The sequence below is a fragment of the Sus scrofa genome, chromosome X, assembly GCF_000003025.6.
Source record: "Sus scrofa isolate TJ Tabasco breed Duroc chromosome X, Sscrofa11.1, whole genome shotgun sequence".
Taxonomy (NCBI): Eukaryota; Metazoa; Chordata; class Mammalia; order Artiodactyla; family Suidae; genus Sus; species Sus scrofa.
The window spans coordinates 61,502,268-61,509,849 of record NC_010461.5 but is presented as its reverse complement, the minus strand read 5'-3'; positions in this window follow the sequence as shown (position 1 = coordinate 61,509,849).

Here is a 7,582-nt window from a genome sequence, read left to right as displayed (position 1 = left end):
ATAAACTAATTTAAATATTCTAAGAATTTAAGTTCACATAATTTAGGTAAATCTAGGAAAGGAGAGTAGTTTAATATTTTTGATTCAATAAAAACAGCTATCCTTTTTTCTGATTTATGAATGTTGAATATGCTACAAGTGTACATTTTTATTCTACTTGGGTATGCTCCTAAATTTATATAAGCTTACTGATCAAATAAGCTAGCATTACTTCTATAAGTGTTCAAGATTATGAAAAATGTAAATTTGTGTTTAACCAAATCAAATCATTATTCTGACAAACTTTATTTCAAAAGTAATTATATTTTGTAGGATGTTAGCTTGAAGATAATTTCCAAGATATCTAGGTAATTTAAAACCTGTATAGCACAGGGAACTATACTTAATATTTTATAATAATCTATAAGGGATAAGATCTGAAAAAAAATATAGTTGAATTACTTTGCTGTACACCTGAAACTAACACAACATGGTAAATAAACTGTATTTCAATACAAAGACAATCTTTTTTTTTTTTGTCTTTTCTAAAGGCTGCACCCACCGCATATGGAGGTTCCCATGCTAGGGGTCTAATCGGAGATGTAGCTGCTGGCCTACACCAGAGCCACAGCAACTTGGGATCTGAGCTGCGTCTGTGACTTACACCACAGCTCACAGCAACGCTGAATCCTTAACCCACTGAGCAAGGCCAGGGATCGAACCCACAACCTCACAGTTCCTCGTCAGATTCATTAACCACCGTGCCATGACGGGAACTTCAATATAAAGACAATCTTTAAAAAAATAAAAATAAAGGGCATAACAATTAGACAATCAGATTTAAAAACCTAGAAAAATCATCCTGGCAGCAAGCAGCATGGAGAATAAATTGAACTTAGAAGATTCAAACAAACAAACAAAAAGACACAAAACACAGACACAAACAATCTCCCTGTACTGACACTAAATTGAGTTGAATCATTAATTATCAAGCATAATTTTAAGTATATATACCTTCGTCATTTTTAACTGTTACAGAGTGGCTATATATACTTGGGTCTGTTAGTAAATGTGTTCATTTTTGCTACTTTGAAAAGTTGTACTATAGGATTTGTAAAAAGATATAGAAAAGAAAAAATGTTATTTCTTCTTGAATCGATCCTTTGATCATTATGTAATTTCCTTATTTGTCTCTTGTGACCTTCTTTATTTTAAAATCTATTTTGTTGCTACTCCAGCTTTCTTTTGATTCCCGTCTGCATGGAATATTTTTTTCTATCCTCTCACTTTCAATTTGCATGTGTCCCTAAAAGCGAAGTGGGTCTCTTGAAGACAGCATATATATGGATCTTGTTTTTGTATCCATTCAGCCAGTCTATGACTTTTGGTTGGGGCATTTAATCCATTTACATTTAAGGTAATTATTGATATGTATGTTCTTATTGCCATTTTATCAACTGTTTTGGATTTGTTTTGTTACTCTTTTTCCTTCCCTTCTTCTCTCATTCTCTCATCTTGTGGTTTGCTGAGTATCTTTAGTGTTGTATTTAAGTTGATTTTTCTTATTTGTGTGTGTATCAATTGTAGATTTTTGGTTTGCAATTACCCTGAAGTTTTGATATAAGAGTCTATATACACATGAGATTGTTTTAAGTTGGTCTCTTAATTGCAAGTGAATCTCCAGTGTCCTGCATTTGTACCCTCTTCACGATTTCTGATTTTGGTAGCATCTTTGTGTGTGGATGATTTCCTGTCTTTACTATATATATACATTTACTGGTAAGCCTTGTCATTTGTGGTATTTTTCTTTCTAGTTGTGGCCTTTTCTTTTCTACCTAGAGAAGTTCCTTTGGTATTTGTTGGAAAGCTGGTTTAGTGTTGCTGAATTCTCTTAATTTTTGCTTATCTGTGAAGATTTTGATTTCTCCTTCAAATGTGAATGAGAGCCTTGCTGGGTAGAGGAATCTTTGTTGGAGGTTTTTTCCTTTCATCATGTTAAGTATATCATGCCACTCCCTTCTGGCCTGCAGAGTTTCTGCTGAAAAATCTGCCGATAACCTTATCGGGGTTCCCTTGTATGTTATTTGTTTCTTTTCCCTAGCTGCTTTCAATATTTTCTCTTTATCTTTAATTTTGGTCAGGTTGATTAATATGTGTCTCTGGGTGTTCCTCCTTGGGTTTATTTTATGTGGTACTTGTTGTGCTTTCTGGATTTGAGGGAGTGATTCCTTTCCCATGTTAAGGAAATTTTCAGCTATTATCTCTTTGAATATTTTTTCTGTCCTTTTCTCTCTCTCTTCTCCTGGCACCCCTATAATATGGATGTTGCTGTGTTTAACATTGTCCCGGAATTCTCTGAGACTATATTCATTTCTTTTTGATCTTTTTTCTCTTTTCTGTTCCATATCAGTGATTTCCACTAGTCTGTCCTCCACCTTGCTTATTTGTTCTGCCTCCTGTATTCTGCTTTGGTTGCTTCTAATGAATTTTTTATTTCAGTTATTGTATTTTGCATCTCTTATTGTTTAAGTTTTAAATCCTATATTTCTTTGCTTAATATTTGCTGTAAATTATCAATCTTTTCCTCCAGTTTATTTCCAATATCTTTCATCATCTTCAGCATTGTCAGTCTAGTCTTTTTCCTGGAGATTGATAATCTCCAGATCACTTAGCTGTTTTTCTGTGATTTTTCTTGCTCCCTTATCTGAGTTATAGTTCTCTGCCTTTTCATTTTTATAGGTTTTTGGTGTGGTCTCCTTTTTGCAGACAATAGAGTTGTAGCCTCTCTTACTTCTGATGTTTGTCTCTCTTGTGGCTGAAGTCAGAATGGGGGCTTGCTCTAGGCTTCCTGATGGAAGGAACTGGTGCCTGCCCATGGGTAGGTGGGGCTGATTCCTATCCCTGTGCTGGGTGGGGCTTTGTCTCTGGGTGAAATTAGAGGCAGCCATGAGCCTAGGGGTCTTTAGGCAGCCTGTTTACTGATGGGTGGGGCTGTGATCCCACCTGAATTATTGTTTGCCCCAGGGCTTTTCAGCACAAATTTTCCCAAAATGGCCACCTCTAGAGGAACACAGGCTGATGATTTTTTCCGAGAGCTTTACCTCCAATATCCTTCCCCCACAATGAGTCAGTCACCCCCTGTTTTCCCAGGAGATCCTCCAAGAACTGCAGTCAGGTCTGACCCAGATTCCTATGGAGCTTCAGCTTTGCCCTGGGACCCAGTGCACTTGAAAGCCTATGTGCATTTTTCAAGAATAGGGCCTCCATTTCTCCCAGTTCCATGGAGCTCCTCACACAAGCCCTACTGCCTTCAATGCCAGATACTCCAGGTGCTCTTTCTCCCAATATCAGATCCCTAGGCATGGAGACCTGATGTGGGGCTCAGACCACTCTCTCCTATAAGTGAGTTTCTGTGATACAGTTACTTTCCAGTCTGTGGGCTTCCCACCTGGCAGGTATGAGGTTGTTTATATTGTGTAATTGCCCCTCCTACCTCTTGATGTGGCCTCCTCTTTGTCTTCTGGAGTAGGATATCTTTTTGAAAGTTTCCAGTCCATTTGGCTGAAGGTATTCAGCATTTGGTTGTAATTTTGTTGTTTTATGAGACAAGGTGAGTGCCAATCCTTCTATTCTGCCATCTTAATCTTGTCTCCTCCATTGGCCTAGTTTTAAGAGAGGCCCTGTGTCTGGACTCACTAAGGTTCAGGTTCTTTAACCTTCAGGTTCCATGCAAAAGGAATTCAGTGAGAGACAAAAGTGATAGGCAAGAAACAGATTTATTAGGATAGGACCCTTGTAAGAGATGCAAGCAGGCAGGCAAGGAAGCTCTCTTTTTAAAATTCATAAGGAATCTGACATTCTTTATTAAAACTTCCAGCAGGAGTTCTCGTTGTGGCTCAGTGGTTAATGAATCTGACTAGGAACTATGAGGTTGCGGGTTTGATCCTTGGCCTTGTTCAGTGGGTTGAGGATATGGCATTGCCATGAGCTGTGGTGTAGGTCACGGATGCGGCTCAGATCCCGAGTTGCTGTGGCTCTGGAGTAGGCTAGCAGCTGCAGCTGTGATTTGACCCCTAGCCTTGGAACCTCCATATGCTGTGGGAGCAGCTCAAGAAATGGCAAAAAGACAAAAAACAAACAAACAAACAAAAAACTTCCAGCAAAGCCAGCTTATGAAGGCCTAAATAGTTAACTTATTCTTTCAGAAACTATGTAAATTACTATATCAAATCTAATGATAATAGCTTATTTGTGTTATCAAGAATAATCTTTCTTTGAGATTATCTTTCATCCAAACCAGGAGATGGTAGAGATAAATTTTGTCTTTAAATAGAAAACTATAGCATGTCCTCTGGGTTATCAGTTCCTGGTCCTGTTCATTGTCTTCAGTGTACTTTGCATCTCTTTGTTGATTGCAAGCAACTGGTCAGTATGCAAACTCTGTTTTGCCTGGTGGAGATTTAATTGACTTCTCTTCAAAGATGGAAAACCAGTTTTGACATCTATCTGCAAATTGGACTGGATTCCATTACTTTGCCCAAATAGTCAATCCTTGCCAAATTTTCAATTCTTCCAGTTTCCTTTGACATTTGAATACAACCTTCCAAATTAACTTTCCAATTTTTCTTCCTCCCTTTGACTTGGTACACTGAGAACTAAAACCTGACAGCTTAGACTCCTATTGGAACTTTAGCTTTTCTTAGAGCTTGCCCTTCTATCCAAGAGCTGAGGCAACTCTTCAAGCTAAAGCCTAATAACTTGATACAAATTTGGCAGATGACATCATTACAACAGACTATACATGAGTCATTTTCCTCCTTGGAAGTGCACTGCCTGGACCACTATGGAAGTTGAATGAAATGTTTGGTTCATGTATATGTACACCCTTATATGAGAAATAACTGAGATTGTGGGCAATGTCATCAAAACTAGCAATTTCCTAGCTTCAGAAAATTCGATGAGTGGTGCTGTCTAACTGAGATTATCCTCCACATACCTCTTGGAATCTACCTGGACAGATTACCTTCAACTCTTGTCTCTTTACTTTTCTATAACCTTTTATATTATTTCTTTTTAAAAAATTTACACATGCCTCTTTTAGGATGCCTAATCATCAGGACCCTAAAACAACTGACCCTTGCCACCACTTTTTAAGATGGTTCAACAATTTTGCATTAAGATGCTAACAAAAGTCCTCAAGAGACTATTTCTCAGATCTGCCTTACCCCATTCAGGAGGTTTTTGGTTGCCTCTGAGTTATTTTGAATGATATTTATTTATTTATAATAAAGGGAGGGACTGATGATGTTGAATTTTATCTGAGCCCTATGCTCCTGGAAAGCAATGATGGATAAAAACTCATCCATCCTTTTAAGACCCCCTTTAGCCTTCCTTTATGACCTCCCCTTTTAATAAAAACCTTGCATTTCCTTTCTTTTTTGAGATATTCCTTATTTATGAATATGCTCCTCATTGAAGTAGCCTAAATAAAATCATTATAATTTTCCAGTGCATTTGGTCTTTTATAGGCCCCTACCTTTCATTCAGCCTTATTGCCTCTCTTTCCTTTGTTCACTAGACTCACACCACACTGGTCTTCTTGTCCCTAGAGCAGGCCTAACTTCTCTCTGACTTAAAGCCTGTGAACATGCTGTTCCCTATACTGGAATGTTCTTTTTTACCCCTCCATCTCATCCAGCTCAGCTCAAATATTAGTTCCTCATGGAGGTAAGGATGCCTCCCCCATTGTTCTTTCTCATAATACAGTTGATTTTCATTATTTGTGGGTTCTTTATTTGTGAATTAGCCTATTTGATAAAATTTGTTTCTAACCTCAAAATCAATGCTTGTGGTGGGGTTCTGATTCATAGTGGTCATGTAGGATGATCCTGAATTTACTTCCTCCCATGGACACACTGAGTCTACAGGTACATATGGAAAAAACTCCTCCTAAAAATCCTAAAGGCAGGCTGAGTGATGACTACATGTTGCAAGTGCTAATGTCACAGCAGCAAGTTATCCAGAAGATTTTGCTAAGATAATTAATGAAGGTGTCTACACTAAACAGAATGTTTTCAATGTAGACAAAACAGCCTTCTATTGGAAGAAGAAGCCATCTGGGACTTGCATAGCTAGAGAGGAGAAGTTAATGCCTGGTTTGGTAGCTTCAAAGAACAGGCTGACTCTCTTATTAGTGGCTTATGCAGCTGGCAACTTCAAGCTGAAGCCAGTGCTCATTTACTGTTTTGAAAATCCTAGGGCCCTTGAAAATTACTATTCTGACTGTGCTCTATAAATGGAAAAACAAAGCCTGGATGATAGCACATCAGTTTACAGCACAGTTTACTCAATATTTTAAGCTCACTGTTGAGACCTACAGGTGAGAAAAAAGGATTCCATTCAAAATATTACTGCTCATTGACAATGCACCTGGTCACCCAAGAGCTCTGATGGAAATGTAAGAGGAGATTAATGTTGTTTTCAAGCCCATTGACACAACATCCATTCTGAAGCCCGTGGATCCAGGAGTCATTTTGATTCTCAAGTCTTATTATTTAAGAAGTAAATTTTAGAGGTCTTGCAAGATGGTGGAAAAGTAAGAGGACGTGTTCACTCTCCACAAACACATCAAAAAACACACCTACATGTAAAATGATTCACAAGGAACATCAACTGAATGCTGGCAGAAGAACTTAAGCCTCCAAAAAGGGCAAGAAACTCTTGACAGAACTGTGTAGAACAAAAGAAAAAAAATATATACAGAGGAAAGGAATCAGGACAGGTCTAACACTCTTGAGGGAGTTGTGAAGGAGAAAGGGAACCTACACCCTGGGAAGCCGCCTAACCAGAGGGAACTCCAAACAGCCAAGAAATGCACAGCAGCAGGTCTGAGATCCAAAAACCAGAGTGAGAGATGCACAGAACATCTGAACCACTGGCACAGACACCACAGACTGAGACACTCAGTGGGGGCTGGGTGCTGAGACTTAGGCTCCAGAGGTTATTCCTAGGAAGCGGGCTGGGGTTGGTGGTGTGGAGACAGCCTAAGGAACTAGGGAGCAGTGTGCTGTTGGTGGGGGGAGTGGTATGCTAAGGGCTGGGGAGTGGAAAGCCATGGCAGGGGGAACCCAGGAGAAGGTCTGGACACTCAGGAGAGGCAAGGTGCCACTGCTGGGAAGGGGAGAGGAGGAGGGGCAGACTGCCATAGAAAACTCCTTGGGCCCCAGTGTGCATGCTTGCCCACTGGATTGCAGAGAGCTGAGCATTCTTTTCTGGCACCTGCGCCCCACCTGTGCAGATCTGGCCCTGCCAGCACCCTTGTGTGCTCCCAGTGCCCATGGCCAGCCCACGTGGATCAGGCCCTGCTGGCACTCTTGCATACTCCTGGCACCCATGCCCAGCCTGCACGGATCCTGCCCTGCCAGCACCCTCGTGTGCTCTTGGCACCCCTGCACTGACTGCGTGGATCTGGCCCACTGGCACCTTTGTGCACTCCCAGTGCCCTCACCCTCACTCATGGAGCTGACCCCACCAGACCACCCTGGAATGTTCGAAACTACAGTTTGGCTTCCCCAAATTTGCAGAAAAGGAAAAACACAAGCAT